Source organism: Charadrius vociferus, unplaced genomic scaffold, assembly GCF_000708025.1.
Source record: "Charadrius vociferus isolate BGI_N301 unplaced genomic scaffold, ASM70802v2 scaffold201, whole genome shotgun sequence".
NCBI classification, from domain to species: Eukaryota; Metazoa; Chordata; class Aves; order Charadriiformes; family Charadriidae; genus Charadrius; species Charadrius vociferus.
The window spans coordinates 2,473,532-2,495,098 of NW_009646936.1; positions in this window are offsets into that span (position 1 = coordinate 2,473,532).

A 21,567-nucleotide genomic window follows, 5' to 3' on the forward strand; every position below is an offset into this window, starting at 1 on the left:
CCCTGGTACCCAGCTCAAGCTACCTGCACTGAGAGACATCATTGCCTACTGACTGGAGAAGGGAAGTCTGAGGGCCCCATCATCCTGCTGTTAAACCATCTTTGCCTTTGAGCTCTAGGGTGGCACTGGGCCATGATTCATCTTCTCTCCTCACCTGAATTTACTGACATTTTCTGTTCTGTAGGGCTCTGATGCTGGTGCAAAACTGTGCCACCAACCAGCTTGATCACCAAGTAAGCTGCTTTCACTTCCAGACACGTACCTAAGGCTGGTGTCTCAGCCCCAGAGGGCAGCCTGGAATGTGGAGGGTTTGTGCTTGACGTTCAGCAAAGAGAAAACATCACACCCATTGAGCAGACTGAGAGTCCAGCCCCGTCTCAGTAAGTGGAGACCAGTTACGAGTGGTGTTCCTCAGGGGTTGGTACTGGGACTGGTGCTGTTCAATATCTTTGTTGGTGACATGGACAGCAGGATAGAGTGCACCCTCAGCAAGTTTGCCAATGTTACCAAGTTGCGTGGCAAGGTAGACACGCTAGAGGGGAGGCATGCCATCCAGAGGGACCTGGACAGGCTTGAGAGGTGGGCCCATGCCAACCTCATGAAGTTCAGCAAGGCCAAGTACAAGGTCCTGCATCTGGGTTGGGGCAATCCCAGACACAATCTGGGTGGGGAATGGATTGAGAGCAGCCCTGAGGAGAAGGACCTGGGGGTGCTGACTGATGAGAAACTCAACATGAGCTGGCAATGCACGCTCACAGTTCAGAAAAACAACTGTATCCTGGGCTGCGTCAGAAGTAGTGTGACGAGCAAGTCAAGGGAGGTGACTCTGCCCCTCTACTCCCCTCTTGTGAGACCCCACCTGGAGTAGTGCATCCATCTCTGGAGTCCCCAACATAAGAAGGACATGGACCTATCGGAGAGGGTTCAGAGGGGGGCCACAAAGATGATCAGAGGGCTGGGCTACTTCTCCTATGAAGACAGCTGAGAGAGTTGGGGTTGTTCAGCCTGGAGAAGAGATTCTGGAAAGACCTTATTGCAGCCTTCCAGTACCTAAAGGGGGCCTACAGGAGAGCTGGGGAAGGACTTTTTACTAGGGCATGTAGTGATAGGACGAGAGGGAATGGCTTTAAACTGGAAGAGGGTAGATTTAGATTAGATATTAGGAAGACATTTTTCACTTTAAGGGTGGTGAAACACTGGAACAGGTTGCCCAGAGAAGTTGTGGAAGGTCAATCCTTCAAGGTGTTTAAGGCCAGGCTGGATGGGGCTTTGAGCAACCTGGTCTAGTGGGAGGTGTCCCTGCCTATGGAAAGGGTTGGAACTAGCTGCTCTTTAAGGTCCCTTCCAACCTAAACCATTCCATGATTCGATGATTTATTCTCTGTGCAGTGCAGCACAACTTATTTCAAAGAACCTATCTGCATTATCTATTTTATGTGGATGGCCTTACTGTGTGTGTCTGGTAAACCTTCATGTAATGATTGTTTCTTGAGAAAGGCAATTGCTGTTATTCATCCTTTACAGATGAGTAGGCAGAAACTCTTGTGCCATACTGCAATAGCTTAGCAGTCTTCTGACAAATTAATATATTACGACCTCCCAGCCTGACTTCTCTGCTGACACCCTACTACCTATCTTAATCTGGCCAGACAGAGGTATAAACCAAAGGTGTCACTATTTCAGCAAGAGATTAGTGCCTGCGTGAGGGGTACTGGGGAGCAGAAGAAGAAGGCAAGACAGAGGCAATACTGTTTGGAGGAGGAGAATAGTTAGAAAGGTTATGTGAGACACCGTCTGTGTTTGTTGGTGGCGCAAATCCCTAAGGCAGTGCTTGACTCGGTACTCACACGGCTCCTCACAAAGGTTCGTTTCACAACAGCCTTCCAGGCAAGGAAGTCCCCTCTCATCCATAAAGGACGCTCCAGCTGAGGGTCACTGGGGAGCGACGCACGCTGTGTGCGCTCCCTCCGTCGCGGTGAGCACGTTAGCCTGCGCTGTGCTGGCTTCTGCTGCAGGCCCCGGGACAAGAACAATAGAGGCGTCCAGGCTGGGATGCCTGTAGGGTGGTGAGCTGGATAAGACAAGACCAATGGGTTGGGCTTTGCCTTCCCATTATCTTTTGAAAGACAGCTCTGCACTGAAGTTAGGGAAGGGAAAGATGAAAACCATGACAACCAAATTTAAAAAATGTTCCCATTTAAAGAAGGACCTTTATATCCCAGCAGCAGTTTTCCTTCTGAGGAAATTTATATTTGATCACTTCCCTGACCTCTTTTTTTAATTAGTTTCAGATACATATTGTGTCTTTAGTAGTTCTTTGCCTGAGGTGGTGATGGATTTTTTTTCACAGATTGCATTGAGATGGATTTCAAATGTGGTGTATTTTCCACTGTCATGTGGTACTTTCCCTCTAAATGTCCCTCCTTTCTTTCTTAATCAAAGCAAGCTTATGTATTTTGATATATATGAGAAATATCTCCCCTATGAAGAATAGGGGCCTGAGCTATTTTGCAGACTGTAATAGAGAAAAGAAAAAGCTGAAGGAAAATAATTTTTTTATTACTGTCCTTAGAAGTGTGTTCATCTTCACTATTTTCAGAGCTAGACTGTTTCAGTAATAACTGCAAGATACACATAGGTCCTTGCACAGATCCATTTGCTTACAGTGGTAATCAAAATGGGTTTTATTTCTTTCCTCTGTTTAGTGAACACATTTAACAGTTCTAGCACATTCTTCCCCTTCCTCATATGCCACGGAATATGAGAATGTCCATCACTGAAGTCTTAGAGAATAAACTCCTGAATGTAAAGGTTTCCACAGTTCTCTTTGAAATATAATTACCTAAAATTTCTAATTAATTTTTTTAAATGTCTTTAATAAAATGTCTCAGTAATGTCTTATTGATAGTAAAAATGTGTGAGATTTTAAAAGATTATTAGGTTGTTCTGTGCAAGTATCAAAGGTGTCTAGCACAAAAGTTCTCGCTGTCAACTGGCAATATAGGGGAGAGTTCTGACAGCGTTGGAGCCATGGAAACATCCAACTGTTTGGTCTGCTCCTACACAGATAAAATTTGTCTTATGTTCAGTGGAAAACTTAATCTTGCACTGTGTAAAGGTGTTTGTACTTGTTGTGAGCCCTGTAAATATAATTCAAATTAAAGTAAAACTTATGAAGGCTGAAGTTGGCAATTTGTTTCTTTTCACAAACCATCACATCTTCTATTTCTATCCAATGTAGGAAATGAGTAACAGCACTAATATGATATGAGGCAAAAACTTACGGAAGATTCTGGAAGCAAGAAAGATAAATGCACTTCTTTTTTATTTGCGTCCTTTGAAACAATGCCTTCAGTCCAGCTTAGTACCTTGTTCAAAAACTTTAAATTGCTAAATAACTTCTCTCAGAATAACCTTTCCTAGCCAGTTTTAGGATTGTTCTCTGTGAATCTGAGTGTAATTGCTTCTGTTGCAGTATGCTTGCTGTTCCAAAGAGAAGCAGAGAAGGAAATCTTGCATTACAGGGGCGAACATATTGTCCAGCAGGCAGATGAAGCTCAAGAAGTACGGAAAAATACTTCAGAAAAAAAAACCAAAATCTTTTCAGTGCGATGTTGGTCATTATTCATATTTATCCAAGTGCTTTCTATGTCTTTAATATTATTGGTAAAGTTGATGAGGACTTTCAGCCCCACCATTGTCCAGGTGGAGTGTGACTTTGAAGCAGGTACTGCCGCAAGGAAAGGAACAGGTCTGGCTTCCCTTTATATGGTGACACATAGATATTTACTGTGGTTAATATAAGTGTGCATTTTCAAGTGGGACCAAGGTAAGCGATAACAATGTATATTTTCTACATGGTTCAGATATTGTAGTGTCAGTTCTTATAACCATAGTTGTGGGGAAGGATGATAACATGGGCACAGTGAGGAGTAAAGGAGACTGAGCAGATGCAGGTTACCATAGGCAGCTCAGCACATTAAGTTCATCTTGCACAAGATTCATAACACCGTATTTTCTTACATGCTTTCACTCTACTGCGGCTCAAAAAGGCTGATGAATTGCCTTAGTTTGTCATTACATTGTTCCCAATTTGCAATAGACTGCACTGTAAACATGCCTTTGAATATCCTTGAAGTACTTTCCTGGACAACCATGTTTTTTCACTCTGCCCTCCCTGTCACCATAGGGGAGTTGTTTGATCATATGCATTGCAACATTGAGAACTATTAAAGTAGGATGTAAGATACCTTTAGTATTAATGGTCTTTAAGAGAGTGAGAAAGACAAATAGTGGATAGTAGAAAAGCCCATATGATGATAATAACGTGGTTGGACTAAGATTGCATGGTGTGCATATTGTTTTGGGACACATGTGCTACTACTGCTCCCTGTTTAAAAGGTTATTACTTATGACTTCCACAGCCCATTTACACACAACTTTAGTATGTGATCATAAAAATATATATTCAGTTGACCACCAAATATAAACCACAAATAGTCGTGTGAACATCTACAGTCCCTGTTGATGCAATCTGTCTCATCCTAGCCATAGGAAAGGGATTTTTACTTGTAATTGGACATACAGCTGGCAGTTTCTTTACAATTAGTAAGGCTAGATTTTTATACAGAATCATTAGTTCATGAAAGTGATTTAGGTAGCACGAAATAGTACCAAACTGGATCATTAGAAGCAATTACTGTCTGACAGAAAAGCCTGAACAGAACAGTTTAAGATGTGCTGAATTCCGAGATTACTAGACATCATGCCAGTGTTGTTCATTAATTCTTGCATAACTGAAGCCATTTCAATCATCAAGACAAAAAAAAAAAATAGATTTTTTTTTCACATATTCTAGTTTTTCCAGAATGTATTTTTCAAGCCCTAATCTTATTTTTGACACCTGGCAGGTTTATTGCCTCAGAATTTCCTCAAGAAAATAATTAAGCGTAACGATCCCAAAGCACAATATCAAAAGTACTAAAAGTTGTGTGATATTAAGGCATTTGCAATTTTCTTATTTAGCCTAAGTAAAATGCTGCACTATGTAGATACATTGAAATTTTCCATATTAAAAAGGTGGCATGACTATTACACTAGCTTCCTGGCTCTTGAAAGCCACCTTCTTACAAGATATTTAATTACCTGAGTAATTCCAGTGACCAAAGTCATTGATACAAGTGAAACTTCTAAGGTGATTATGTTGACATATGGAGAACAAACTATGATGTAATCCCAAACACATAAGAAAGTACAGCTCTGTTGCAGAAAAAATGCAGAAAAATGTCTCCAAAGACAGCCAAATTCTGTTCTATGTGATGCAGCCACTCTGTTAAGGCCAGTTGATTTCCAGCAGTGTACATTTAGAATAATTGAATAATTTGGAATAAAAAGATTTTCATCATTAGAGCTTTGTATTGGGTACCACGGTTTTGTTTGAGTACTTTGACATTTTTATGGAGCTCAGTTGCTTTTTCCTTATTAAATTTTATAGCACTGTTCAATCATTAAACTGTTGAAAAATTTGAAGTACAGCTAATCGATACAATAATTTACTGCCCCTGAAACCTTCCTCCATACTACTGCCATTTTTTTTTAATGGTAGTTATCTTAGCCCAAGAGCTGATTTTTTTTTTGAAAGCCATACTGAAAATGTTATTTATGTTTACATTCATAAATACATCTTCTTGAAGCTGCATGGTATTTGATGATGTTTTGAAGTACTAAAGTAAAATGCTGAATTACTTTGGTTTTTCATCAGAATGGAAAAAAAGCCATCTATGTGTGAAAAATGAACTCCTTAATCTGCGCTTGCCTTGACTAGAGTTTAGGCTATAATTTATGTTTTCTTCTATGCTCTTTTTTTATTTCTGCCTTTCTTTCCAACTGCAAGAACACTGGTGCACATAGCTGACATCTGGATTAAAAGAAAAAGTTTTGCAGGCCAATATATTGTTTTGTAAACCTTTACTCCCACTACTATGATTAATATTTTCATTTTTGTAAAACCAAAGAAATAAGGCCTACTTATAGAACACAGATTAACTTTCCTGAAAGGACATATAGATATGAAAAAGTAAAACCAGGAGTGCATACGGAGAGTATCTTAAAAAACACAGATGTTAATGAAATGTTGACAGTAAATAAATGAACATGGAAACCACACAAATCTCATTCTTCTTGAGTCTGAAATAAAATCTACTTCTATGAAAATATTCAAGAAAGAGGATCTGAGCTAAAATTTTCAGAAATTTGCTCTGACATTTGTATAAAGACATACTAATTTCAGTTTCCTGTTTCTTTATTTCTGCTTCTGACATGATTGAGGTGAGCTCAAGCATACTTTCTGCTCATTGTTTGGTATTTGGGGCTCATGTCAGCTCTCAACTTGCTGCTGTCAAAGGGACCACAACTGCTGAAACACACCTGAATCATTTGCTATGGAAAACCACACCTGAAGTGACATGTCAGCGCTGAAATAGTGCAAAGGGCTTACCTACAGGTTTTTAATCTATTTTAAATGTCTTTGGAAAAGAGAAGCATAGAAGTCCCATATAATTCTCCATTTGAAGGGGTAGCAAAATGTAGTGTGATGTGTCTAAAAAAGGTCTCATTTAGGTAATTAGGGTTGAAGTAGAGATAGACAATAGAGAAGTCTGGCTCAATAATTAGTCTCAATTGTTTCTGGTGACGAAAAGATGGATGAAGAGAGAGGACAATCCAAGTGACAATATTTGTTTAAAGCAGTCAAGAAGTCGAGCAATTACCAAGTGTTGTAAACAATTAAGCTGAACTATGCTCATCCTTTCTGACTGATGTGAAGTTTTCTGGCTGGAGAGTGGAGAAAAAGCAAATCCCTGGATTAGGAGAGATAGTTTTCTTATAATACTTTTTCACAGCTTTTTCAGAAAAAAAAAAGACAGCAGAATAAATACTTCATTTTTTGCAAGTCTGAAAGTTTTTGAAATGGGAACCAGTTCACTTTGTAATATACTTGTACAACTCATAGTTTGGCAGAGCAAGTGATAATTATCCAGGCATGCAAATCAGAGTTAAGAATTATAATTCTAATTTTGCAAGTACCTGTCTCAGATTTTACTATTGATTTAGAATTAATAGATTACATTTGATTTAATGAACTTAGTAATAAGTTAGATTCCGTTTCAGGATTTAATTAAATTTATTTAATACATGCAAAATATAATTTGTTTTGCCTAGGATTTTTAGATGGTAAACACTTCATTTGATAGGGTGCATTATGAGTCAATTCAAACCTTAAATCCCAGTTTACTCGAAAACTCGAAAAGTTCATGACTAAATACAGGATTACAGAATCGTGGCCTATATATTTTAATCTCATATCTCAACAAACAAAAAGAAAACAAAGAAATAAGATTCTAATATTACAGGGGCAGTAGTGGGACAACTACCTTTTTCTCAGCTCTACTGTGGTGTGCTCATATTGATTGCAGAATTAAACCTTTGTTATCAGATTTGCATCTTTCTTTTAAGTTAGTGCTGCCTCCTGGTTAGTTTGAAAAACTGTTCATCAATGTACAGAAAGGACTTACCATCTTTTAAAAAATAAATATCGAAAAACCAAAACTATTCATAATCTTATCTATTTGCTTTCCAGAGCAGAGAATAACAGGGAACTCAAAATGCATACCAATTGACCTTAAAAGCATCTCACATGGAGAAATTACTTTCTCTGTTCTCTTGGTTTTCTCTCTCTGAAAGTAACCGACTGTCCTCTAAACAGCTTTTTCCTTGTCTCCTCTTACTACCAAGGTTTATTACAGAGATAAGGCAGAGGTCTAGACACCAAAAAATCTGACTTTTGTTCCCAGTTCAACCATAGCCTTTTATATGACCTTGAACAACTCATTTATCTCAACTTCAAAGGCATTAGGGAGGATAAAATTAATCACTGTGGTGCCCTCAGATGCTATAATGGAAGGGTCACTCGATGCTACTAACTACATTTAGTAGCATGCTAACTATTTCTGGGGGGGGGAAACAGACTAGAAGCATGTTGACATAAACACAAATTTTAGTTATTCCCTAGTTTGTGCTGCCTCTGCCATCTAAATAGTTGTCACCCAAAGCACAGCAACTAAGTTAATTTATAAAATGTTTTCAATTAAAGAAGTTACTAGATTTTCCTGATCTAGGAGAATGGTCTCTTCCTGAAAATCCTGATTGCAGAGGCTCTTAGATTTAATAAAAAAAAACAGTCACATTTTCCATAAGAATCTACCTATATTTCATCCATTTGTTCTGTCTGCTTTACCTATTTGTGTCACTGCGCAATCTCCAGCTGCTACTCTCAGAATGAAATGCTATTCTCAGAATATCACCTTGATTTTTCATTGGCAGCTTTCCTCAAACACATAGCAGAGAAAGCACACCTTTATCTAAACCATGCTTGGATCTTATGAAAGCAAGATGTTATGTGAGACATTTGTGTAGCTCTTTCTCTGTAATATAGCCTTTTAGTGGAAAAATAAAAACATAAAGGTATTTTCAAAGTATCTTGAAGAAAATTTCTATTAAATGCCGGTCTGTTCTGAAAAAAGAACAGATTCCAGGGTAATTTTTGGCTATGCTGGGTAAAGATGCTAACAGGAAAAAAAGGAACAAGAACCTAATAGGGTACTAAAATCCACAATGAAATCACTCTGCATCAGCTGATGTGTGGTAACCAGGTCTGGGCAAATGTATCTCATGCCAATGCAGAATACTGTAGCATAGATTACCATCCTTTTCATGCCCAGTTAAGCAAAATCCAATTGTATCTGCTATCAACTTAAGACTAGTCACACAGCCATTAAAGGCAATTGTGATACATAAAAACTTGCCCATAGAGCTCCTTCCTAGACGCTGCTCTCCTTCTACTATTGTAAATCTGGATTAATCCCTCTGAGGTAAAGTGACCTTTAGTGGAATTTCTTTCCAGCTAGTGTAACTTTTTTAGCTGTCGAGTACCATCTCTGACTTACCTAAATTAAACAACTTCCTAAAAGAGACATTTAGTTCAATGCTCTCGGTATTAAGAACTGCTGAATTTCTGCGGTCTGCATTTTGCAAGAAGAGCTTGCTAAATCAAGGACCCCATGACCTCAAAATCTCTAAAGCTGTATTTATGAAATCTGCAGGTTTTTATGGTTTATTGTGAATAGAATGGGAGGCAGAAATGTGTTTTGTGGTATGCCACAAGTGAAGCGACATGGAGGGAGAGGGGAGCAGAAATTGAGCCTGTAATTACTGTTCTCTGGGATTTGTTCCGAAATGTGTGAACAGAGCCTTTTGAGTGCTCTTACCTGACTTCAAATACTTTATAAAAAGCCTAGTGGTCCATTAGCATGGATGTTTGTTCACGGTCCAATTATCAAGATTTCCTGTGTGAGTGCAAACTCACCATCCGTCTTTATGCTACACCCAGTTGAGAAACTGGATGTTAACAGAGGTGAGATACAGTTTTCATTTCCTTTTCTGGAGCCCTGGAGTTAAAGGGAGCAGTAAGGAGAGAGCTGTGGTTGTGGAGGTCCTCGATGGCCATCTTTGGCGGTGTGATGGAGTGACTATACTGCATGTACTATAGCGCACTCGCCACCAGAGGAATCACTTTCAGATAGAAACAGACACAGATACTCCTTTGCGGATCAGCATGACAGGAATTTCAGAGCTCAGAGAGCAGAAGTCTGTGTGCCAGCACTAACAGGGGTATTTTACGCTCCCCTGCCTCTATATTGATTTTGCTGACTCAGACCATCTCAGATTCTGTTGATCTTTTCCATTGAAAAGGGATGACTGATTTTTTAATACTCTGATGAAACTGTGCGAAAGTATACCAAAACTACTTGATTGATTAGGTGGCTTATTGTCTGAGACTTTACATTTTGGCGAGGCTGCCTGTCTCTCAGTCTCTGTCAAAAGAGATCAGTTGCTTCCTCACTCTTGTTGCTCATCTGTGCCCTGTCTGTCAAATGTGTTGCTGGCACAATTTTTTTTTCTCTTACTTAATTGAGGCCTCTTGTTTTTCAAATCTGATATTTCAGGCACTTTCTGCGAACATAATTACAAAGCTCTTTGGTGAATGTGATGTGCACTAGCAAGCTCCTAAAATTCACATGTTGTGGCAGGCTTTACAATGGCATCTCTTGACAGTAATTAGTTACTGATTCCTACATTTTTCATCTATGAAAAGACTTGCTATGGAAAATTTGTCTTACAGTCACGGGTGTAAAATGATTTTGATAAAATCTGGACTGGTATATGCATTGATCAGTGGTGCAAAATGCTATTTTAACTCTGTTGTTAGAGCTTTCACACACTGCATGTAATGGAGGTCAAAGCTGTTAAACATGTTTGAATTTATGAGTTTACAAAACAAAGTTATAAATATTCAGTAAATTTCTATGTCAATGCCAATTGTTAAAAACCATCCTTCTTTGTAACATCTGAAAATTAGGTACAAAAGCACTAAGAATCTCACTCAAAGAAAGTGTGCCCAAGCGAAAGTGTCTATGAAAGCCCCTTTCCACCTTAGAGAGGACCTAGAAAGGGATCCAATACAGTGTTCGATTATGTTTAGCTCCTAGAACTAAAAGTCAAAAGAAATTACAGAAGTTTTTTGTCTGAAGAGATGTCAGCATTAGCCAGACACCAATATTACACCACCTTGACTAAGTTGCAGCTACACAGTTCTTTGATTCAGTGTTTTCTTTAAACCTGTTTTCCCCATTGCTTAAAACTCCTGTCTCTGATATTCATCTAATGCTTGCATGCATGGAGAGTTTGCAATGTTTATTTTAATTCCTTACAGGACACAACATTTCTAAAAGTCTATTTATGTTGCTCCTTCAATGCTCTGTGGGGCCATCATCTTGACTTTTCAAGCAACGGAAACGCGGTCAAAAAAGATTTAAAGAAATGCAGTTACCTTTTAATAGTATAGTAGGGAACGTGTTAACACCAGCGTATGACTATGGAATGGACCCGGTAACCCCATGGTTTGTGTGTTTATAGGCATCGACTTTAATGGTCCGTTGTGATAAATGAGATATATTAAAATCTTACCGTTAGCATTCCCGCCTGCCTGCACAGTCATTTGCAGTCAGCAGAGAGCTAAAAGTTAAAGGTCAGGCCTAGGAGAGTTAGAAAATGTGTGGTTCTGCTAAGCAATCTCTGAACACAGGGAATGGGCTGCTCCGGGGACCGGAGGCCGCGGCTGATTTTTCTGCTGTTGTTGTTGTTCCTGGCCCAGGGTAAGTTTATGCACAACCCAAAGCATCCAGAATGAAATATTCTTCTTTCTTCATGTCCAAATAAACGTGCACATGATCCACTAGAGGGTTTCTTAAGTTGCATATATTTCCCCATCTTGTTTTACCTGGTATGTTTACTAGAGAAAGACTTTTTTTTGTTCGATCAGCCCTTTCCAGGCAGGCTGTAAACCTAAGGGAAGGATTTCCAGCAAACTGGTTACTTACCAATGTGCTGAAGCTCCTGTTACTGCAAAATACATTTTAGCCTCTGGGTATTGCCACTGCCAAGCATGTGCTGCTGCCTTTGGGGATCAGCTCGGGTGTTGGCTCTGGTAACTGGAGCATATCAAAAATTAGGACCAAAAAAAAGCACTGTCAGCAAGGCCAGTGGCAGAATTACTGACGAGTGAATATTCCCACTGCAGAAAAGACAAGTGTCCACTTCATTTTTTGGTTCCCTGAATGAAGCTATGTCTCCGCTTCTGTTTATTTAATCAGTGGAAGTCCAGAAGTAGCTTATATGTAAGCATGAAGAAGAGCCCAACACCCTGATGCAAAGATGAAGATGGTGGAGGTAAATTAAGGTTGCTTTAGGCCATTTTTACATACTTTGTTGTGGGATCTGCTTCAGTCTCAACTAACTCCCAGTGTAAGTGTCACCAGAGTGGGACCTTCTGCCACATACTTAATGCTTTCTGTATCTCTCTGTCCTTCTCATTAGCTTTTGATGTCTGAAAATGAAGGAACGGTACGACTTCGGTTCTGCTACTGATATACCCTTCCTGTGAGAGCTGGGGAAGACTGCTGAGCCATCCCTTTCCATTAGTTATATCTTTTTCAGAGAGGCCAGGGAGCTGATTACATCCTTTTAAGGTCTCTTTAGTCTCATGGGATGACATGTAGGAACCCTGGAACAACTGGAAATAGAGCCAAAGAGCAAGAAGCCACAAGAATAACTACTCACTGAATTTTTGGTCATGCCTTCAAAGATACTGCCTCTGTTTCAGAGTAACCTTTGTGAATGAGGGACAGAAAAGTCTTGTTATATGTTCTTTAATTGTATTCAAATGTTTAGATTAGACAAACAGAACTGTAATATTGGTGATGTGTGTGTTCTTCTAAACTTCTAAGCAGCCAGGGATTTTTAGCACCAGGCTTCTGCTGGTTGTGAAACTCGGAGTCAAGCAGCCCCAGCCGCTGCCTTACATAAACTGTGTGCCTGGTACAATGGACCGCTGCCACTGCCGTGTTTGTAGTAGTGAGATTTCCTTTCTGACCTACTTTTCTGCTGTATGCGTTGGGCCAAGCCCTCTGGAGCATTAGATCATTTTATATCATTCCCATGCCACAAAGCTGCCCTGACACCGCCCTGAGCAGGCAAGGAAGGATCCCATCAGCCTAGAGGGATCCACAAACTGCTTAACAACTCTGTTGTCTTTTTTCTTGCTACAGCCATCACAGCAGATGTACTTAGTGTGCTCTAAAACAGACAACAGTTCCTATAGTTGTTCTTTAGGCTGCTTCACATGGGGCAATTCTCTAGCACACAAGACTAGGAATATGAGAAATGTACTCACAGATACGCAGGTCTATGCTGAGCACATCTTGGCCATAATTGCCCTGGAGAAATATATATGAAAAGAATTAATACTAGTGGAGACAGCTTGGGCAGATATTTAAGGAATATCCCGGGAGATAATGAAACAAAATGAAATTTCATAAATTTTAAATAATGGTAGAATATGAAATATGCAGTATTTGTTTATACAAAAGTCTTTGTAAAAGCTGGATACAACTCTGTTAAAAACATAATCTGTGTCTGTGAAGGTTTCTGAATGGAGGAAGAGAAGGTAAGGATGGGAAAGACCCAAATGTAGATCTGTGTCTGAGTCTAGGTATGTAACGAGGGCAATGAAGGTCCATGATCAAGCCTTGCCTTCCCCCTCTCGCAGCTGTGAAGTCAGTGCCTCTTTCTGTCTCCCTCTTAGAGCTGTTCCAGACAGTGCAGATACCAATATCTGAGTCTTCTTAATGGTATTTAATAGAAAACATCAATTCTGTACCACAGAGAGCATAGTTTCCTACCTATAGCTTCTGCTTTATATTTTTTTTACAATCATGATGTTAAATTACCATCATATTTACTAGAGCCAAAATTTCATGCTATGTTATGCTTAATTCATTGCAGGATGTCTGATAGAGCCTATCAAACAAATACACCACCATATTGTAACATAAGATTGGATACAAAAGACATTTACTGATTTCATAGGAGAGTCAGAGTTTAACTGGCATGCTGCAAGTGGGTTGCTGCGGTTGCTGGGGCTGAGGATGATACACATTTGCCAAGTTTTCGTCCTGCTTGCTCTACTCTTCAGTGAAATGCATATTCCCCTGAATCACCTGCAGACCCCTACCACCATACCCTCAGGCATGTGCACACCAAGCCTGTTGAGAGCCCTGGCAGCCTCTCTACAGCTGAGACTTCTAGTTATTGTAATCATAATTTGCACTGTAATTTTTGTGTAGCAAGCCATGCATGTGTTGCACACCCTGCCTGGACCAAACACAAGTTGTCATCTAGGGAGGACAGAGAGCAGGATGCTGATGGGGGTGCCTAGGTGGGAAAACTATTTTCACCAGGCTCCTCCACACAAAAGAGAGAGCAGAGGATGGGAACTCTCCCAGCAGAGCAGCAGAGCAACACAGGAACACAGTTTCTGTGCCGAGGGATTCCTATTTGACTGAGAGGAAGAAAACAACAGCAGGGGAGAGGCTCTCAGCCAAAGGAGGACTTGAAGGCAGCTGATCTTAAGCACATCCTGCGGTGACAAGAGAAGTAGGGCAAGGAAAGCGTGCAGGTGATCAATCATGTTTTGCCTACATCTCCTCCACAAGTGCTATTTAGCTTAAAGAGTGCCTGGGTTAAGAAAACCTCCTGTAACACTCACCATATGTGCTTATGTACATCCTGAGTTGTTGACTAGTGTCCAAAAAGCTGGGACTTGGCAAAAAGAGGCAGCCTCTTCGGGTGGCTGAGCAGGATTTCACTGCCCAGAGTGATCTGTCATTCCATTTCTGAAAAATGCCCTCAAGAGTCTGTGTCTTAGGAGTCAAAGAAAGAGACAGTTTTGCAATGTATCCAGATTATGGAAGTTTAAAGAGTTCACAGACCCAATGTGGTATGACCTAAACATAAGGCCTCACAGCTAGATACTTACCAGGCTGTTATCTTGGCCATGGAAGCTACTTGGCTCAGCTATTTTTATCCTGGCACATCTATGCAAGCCTGGATCTGATTTAGACATTATGGTCAGACAGACTTGAGAAAGAAATAAAAGTTAAGGAGTTAAAATCAGACATGCAAGACACCCATGAAAAAAGTTAACAAGATGTTTCTTGTACCTGAAAGTTTGAAGACTTTGACATTTCTGACAAAATATTACTTTTTTTTTCTGTGATTCTGTAGCTGAGAAGAACCCCAAGGGATACCTTATTTTGCCTACGTAACATATTTTTTTCACACATATATGAACGGTCCGTACCTCAGAACATCATAGCTTTCACATCCAGGCCTGCCTTCAGATTTTCTGGTCACGGTTTTGACATAGTTAATTTGAAAAGACAGACATATTCTGCTGATGTTATCCTAAATATCAAAAGAGTCCCTGTAGCAGCTTCCTATAGTTCCTTGGGAGCCCTGCTGAAAGTAAGCTCCAAGACCCCCAAATCACTGGGCCCCCATGCAGGCATATGGTGCTCCAAGGAATCTGCCTATTCCCTGACATAAACTTAGGGTGTGACTATAGGGAACTTTTGCCAGCTGCAATGTTAAGGTGGATGTTTGTGTCAGATACTGCAGCATAGTTTTCCACTCACTTACTTGTCTGTGGGGATGCAGTGCAAACCAATTCACTGAAATTGTCAGAACTGGAAAAAGAAAGCAACCTGCTCTCTGTTTCCCAATTTTTTATTCCCCCCCCCCCCCGAGTTAGGTGAGTATGCACATGTGGGTTTTTTCCTTCCCCTCAAATTTGAATCATTTCAGCAATCTGGATGACAGCATGGGTTTAAATGTTTGGAGGGACTTTTAAGGTTCAGGAGGGCAGGAATGAGCAGATGCTGGAGGGGAGGAGAAAGGAAACTTCATAAATTGCTTTTCCCAAGAGGATAATGTTCATGTGACAGATTTTCCACGATTTCTGTGAGGAAATGTCACAGAGTGCCCTGTTCAGCAAGGCTGGGAACAACCATGATTGCAGATGACCAGAGCATTAACTTCTAAATCTTGAAGTCTGTTTTCCCTCCAGCACCTGGTAGCACCAAACCTTCTGGTGCCAGAAATCAAAACCACAGACTTACCTTGTGCTGTTTGCCAAGCAATCTACTGCCACCAATCAAACTGGCAAAGAAGGGCATTATAAGGAAGAAAGACAAGCTGTGTGCCCTCATAGGTGATGATTAGACTGGCTGCATAACTGCTGGCATACAAAAGGCTATGAGAACTACTCAAGGGTATCGAGTACTTTCTATTTCCCAATTCCTTTCAAGTTTGCTTGTAGAGACAATATTGGCCATCCACTTATAACCTGGATGCTTACTCAATCACAAATCCCATTAAAAAGAAAAGACTTGAGGGAGTAAAGTTGACAAGATTTGTCCATAAATACTTGTGTTTTTGACAGCTGAATAGAGTTCATGTTACTTGTTGGATGTGTCAAAGAATATGTATGAACTTGAATCTTCGATATTGAATAGCAATATGGTGTGATGGTGTTATATAAAAATAACTCACCATTACGTATTTAGACACACAGTGCCAGTCCTGTACCAGGTGTACTTGAGACAATTTAAACACTGTTCAGGACAAGCTTAGGTAACCTGAAAGAAGTTTCGTAATCATGGGTTTCTCCCTTTCCCCTTTACCCAAAGTTGAACCCTACAGTTTTCTCCGATTCTATTTAAATTATTTCCCTGTTTTGCTGACTGTGAACCCTTCCTGTATGGATTTCATGATCTCATGGAAGACTTCAGAATGGTCAGGGTCAATACATCTCTCTGCAGGGGATGAATGTGTGGCTTTGCTGACAGGCATTGCTTAGGTCTCTGGCACAAGACCCTGTAGCAAGACAACTGGGAGGGCACTCAAATGGTCCTGGAGAGTAGGTTTCAGCAAAAAAGAAATACAAAGCATTTCCCTATGTTACATGTTTCTTACCTCCATTCTTATATGCAATTTACTCATTGGCATGGACTTTTCAGCTATGCATAGGAAAACTGGCTTTGTAAATAAAATTGTTGGGAACTGCACAGTCCAATTCGGAAAGCAGTGGCATTACAGCCCTTTTGGTAACATACATATTGTCATCTATCCGTGCTTCTGTAAGGCCTTTGATATGGTCCCCCACAACATTCTCCTGCTAAATTGGAGAGGTATGGGTTTGATGGATAGACTGTTAGATGGATAAGAAATTTGCTATATGGTGACGTTCAAAGAGTTGCAGTCAACAGCTCAATGTCCAAGTGGAAACCAGTAACAAGGGATGTCCATCAAGGGTCCGTGCTGGGACCAATACATACTTGATATCTTCATCAACAACATAGACAGGGGGACTGAGAGCACCCTCAGCAAGTTTGTGAATGACACCAAGCTGACTGTTGGAGTTCATACTCTAGAGGGAAGGGATGCCATCCAGAAGGACCTTGACAGGCTTGAGGATTGGGCCCATGTGAACCTCATAACGTCCAACAAGGCCAAGTGCAAGGTCCTGCATGTGGATTGGGGTAATGCCTGGTATCAATACAGACTGGGGATGAATGGACTGAAACCAGCCCTGCAGAGAAGGACTTGGGGATACTGGCAGGTGAAAAATTGGACATGAGCCAGAAATGTGGGCTTGTAGCACAGAAAACCAATCATATCCTGGGCTGCATAAAAAGCAGCGTGGCTAGCAGGTCAAGAGAGATGAATCTACCCCTCTACTCTCGTCTCATGAGACTCCTGGAGTCCCACGAGTACCTGGAGTACTGTGTTCAGCTTTGGCATCCTCAGCACAAGAAAGACATGAGCCTGTGAGAACAGGTCCAGAGGATGGACATGAAAATGGTCAGAGGGCTAGAACACCTCTCCTATGCAGAAAGGTTGAGCAAGTGGGGGCTGTTCAGTCTCAAGAAGAAAAGGCTCCTAGGACATCTTACTGTGGCCTTCCAATATTAAAAAGGGGCTAATAAAAAAGGCAGAGAGAAACTTTTTAACAAGGCCTGGAGTGACTGGACAAGGAGCAAAATTTTTTAACTGAAAGAAGATAGATTTAGATTAAAGGAAGAACTTGTTTACAATGAAGATATTGAGACTCTGGAACAAGTTGCCCAGAGAAGTTGCAGATGCCCTGTTCCTGGAAACATTCAAAGTCAGGTTGGTTGGGGCTTGGAGCAACCTGATCTAGTGAAAAGTGTGCCTGCAGGGGAGTTGAACTACCTGATCTTTAAAGGTCCCTTCCAAGCCAAACCATTCTATGGTCCAACACAGCAATGAACCATTCACAAGTCCCTGCTGATTCCTGCACTCAGCTCATATTATTAAGGGAAGTCAAATACTTTTCATACTGTCGCACCTAGTCTAGCTCATAGGCCTATAGGGTGCATCAACAGGCAAATAACAGTGATGTAGCCTTGAATGGAGACAGAACCTGAATGATTTTGTCTTAAAAAACTCTGGGTTTTTTGTTGGCTTTTTTTTTTTACTATATTTTTTACCTTTTATCATATTATTTCTTCATACAGATGGTGGGGGTTTTTGCCAGTTAACAGATGAAGGTTGGAGCTTTGGGCTATGAATTGTGACAGAAATTGGTGTTGTAGACTGTGCCACCAAGCTCAGATAGCCAATTTCATCTCCTTTGAATGTATTTCTTTTTCTGGATATTGATTATTTCAGTGGTAATGACTTTAAGAGAACCAATGTCTCTCCTTGTTCATTCATAGTTCTCAATGTGTTCTCAGTTGGAGATCTGAACACCAAAAGTAAGTTCAAGTACAGTATCAAGTACCAATAGTGCAAGATTGTGCATAGATTGCTTCCATCCAAGAAATCACTGTTATAAATTTCAAGGTCCCTGGGGAAAACAGTGCATATCTCCATCTATATACATTATTTTTAGCATGATATTTACCCTGAGAAGCACATATTTATCTTTAAATGACTACCCTTACAGGTCTGAAAAGGAATACAAAATTTATGTATTTTTTTTGTCAATGTTATTTGTAAGTTGAACAAAGTGATGTTTTCATCACACAAATTAGCACTGCAGAGTGCTGTTTTTTTAAATTGGGAATGCCCAAGATGAAAGCCACTAACTCATGCCCTTGGCCGAAGTGAAGTCTGTAGAAAATTCATGTCTTCTTGATCTGAGTAAAAAGTTCCTAAAATTGGGTAAAACCGCAATATGTTCTTATGAAAATAAACAAATAAGTGAATTTCTCACTGCAGTGTTATTGAAAAAAAGAAATTGAAGGAGCGAAAAGAAACTAGGACTCTAGAACAAGAGGAAAAGTGCAGAACACTTCAGCTTAGCTTGTTGAGTTGCTTTTTAATGTTTTGGGGAGTTTTTTTGAGCATTGCATCTGAGCTTTTGTGAAATAATTACACTGATGGTTCTGGTTTCTAATGTAAAGTACATAAATCATTAAAAGCTATTGGGCAAATTCTGCTGAGTTTTCCACCTCAGATCAGCAGCCCTCAGATCATTAATCATGCACTATAAGCTTTAATAGACTAAGCAGTTTAAAGACATCTGCTGAGTCTCAAAGGACAGAGTGCAGACCTTGCATTTCAGAGGTTTCCATGTTAAAGCAGTAATAATGTTGGGAGAAAAAAAGACCCAACAAAAAGCCTTCCTTCTCCCTCTGTTTCCAGACAGACCTGCCATGCTGCAAGAGAGGATGATCACGCAAGCTAGTTGTAGTTGGAGACTGAGAAAGTAAGGCTGGCTCACCGTGTATTAACATGTCTTCCCAGATGCAGTGATTGTCACCATCGTGACTTGCTCAGGCAGCAAGCATATAAAGATCTGTTTTGCATGAATTTTGAGTGTGAATAAACCACAGTTTTGTCCTGAATAACATGTCACGCATGCCTGAAAATCTCTTCAAGTAACTGTTTTTTTGCTTATTTAGTTTGTCTGATTCAGTCACTCAAACACATAGTTTGGTGAAAGCTGTTGTTGCATGTCTTGCACAAAGGAGATAAAATTAGTTAGGTTTTTTTCACATTAATATTTTAAGGAGGTACTATGCCAGACTTGGAAGCTAATTCTAAGTTATGTTAGTGAGTCATAGATATTGGTCTGCAAATACACCTTTGCACTTCTTACCTGTTCATTTGTAGTTATTTTTTTCCACCAGATACTTTACCACCTGTGGGGTGGTAGCTTCTCAGATAGTACAAGGAAACACTTTCACAGTGGAAAGGGAGCACGGAGGTGGAAAGGGAGCATGAGGGCATGCAGATTCTTGGTTATGGCTACAGGTTTGTTGCCAAACAGGCAGCAACAGGGAATGGCAGATTATGGAGTCTCAGGGTGTTTTTGCCCATATTGTGAACCTTCCCTAACAGCAACATTTCTTGAGTTAAACACTTGTTCTCTGACTCCCATATTTACTCCTTAGTACAGAGGGTGCAGTCAGGAAGTTCAGTACCTGATGTGTTCTTGTGCAACTATACCTTAGCTGTTTGAAAGTGCTTTACCTAAAATGTGTCAAACTGGGATGAATTCAGTCATCTTCCATACTTCCTTAGGAAACGCCTCAATTAGCAGGCTATGCAGCGTGACTTCAATGTGAGTTGTCTTCCCATTTTCTAAAAATAGCAAAGCAGCAGCTGATAGCTGTGTGTCCTTGCCATTAAGTTGAGGAGTCACTTTTCTTCTGACCAAGTGATATTTAAGAGGGTCATCAAGGGTCAAGGCAGCTGAAGACCCACTGTGGAAAACCCTCTAGCCTGGGGTAGTGGGCTAAGATGCTCACCTGTGAGGTGGGAGATCCAGCTGTGAATTTAGTCTCTTCTGATTCAGGGCAGTGACTGGTAGTATAAACTTTTCCCATGCTGACAGGAAACTGGTGGGCCTCTGTACTCAGTGCCCCAAAGTCCTTATTACTGGAGCAATCCCAGGACTCTGATGTGATTATTTACTGGTGGAAAACAGAGAAGAAGGGCTCTGTAGCATGGTGGTGTAGGTGCATGGGTGTGAGATGTCACTGGTGCCCTCAGGCAGAAGGGGGGTTTGGATCTGGTAGTCCCATGTGAGTGCTCTAGTACGTGGGTGTGGGGGAAAATGTCAGCTGCAGAGTTGCTGCTCATTTCCTATGTTTTTCTTGCAATGCTTGAACAAAATGTCTCATGCTGAGTCAAATTTTTCATATGAGATGATTTTTCTTCCTGGCTTTTTGTATTGGTTAGGAAAAAAGGAATAAAATAAATAATAATTAAAAAAAAATTTGCACGTAATCCAGACTGATTTCCCCTTTTCTCCCCTCCCTGCATTTCTCAGTTTGGTATTGAAGACATCGATAACTCTTCCAGCCCTCTGAGGCCTGGACTAAAGCCAAGAAAATGAATGAAAAGGTAAAAAGAGGCAAAGAAAAGTAGAGATATATGATCAGGGACACAAAGCAGGTTCCTGGCAGAATGTGGAATTGAGTCCTCTCACTTTCTGCAGAATCCAAGCTTTCCTTAAAAGGGAAACTGAAGGAAATAGGTCAACTCAAATAACATTAAATCATGCTGTATGAAAATGTATCCCCCTCCATCTCTAAGCTTTGAGATGACACACAGTTTTTAAACCAAATTTTACTGAAGAGTATGTGTGATGTGCGAGGAGGGTCTCTGGGATCTGAACAGTGTTCCCTGCTTGGTGTTACATTTTTTCTAACAGCTTTCTCACCGTATCTGCTCTCAGCTGTTCTGTTTCTTTTTTTTTTTTTTTTTTTTGGGCCATTGCCACATTTTATCCTCCCCTCACTGCTTTAGTGGGATCTTCCTTCTCTTCCTGCTTTTTTGCCTCTTTCCATTTTATAAGGATTTATTCTCCTCTTCATATAGTTCCAATGTTTTCTCACCTTCTCTCTCACAAGTAAAGAAAATGAAAGTCTTATGCTCTAGCATTCTGAAACGAAACTCTAGTGTAACACTCCTGTTTCAAATTGCTCCTGGGGAAAAAGGAAAGCAGCTTTTTTTTTTTTTTTTTTTTTTCCATAGGTGGTTTATGGGCCTACTCTTGAGTGCAGAGTTCTGACATCG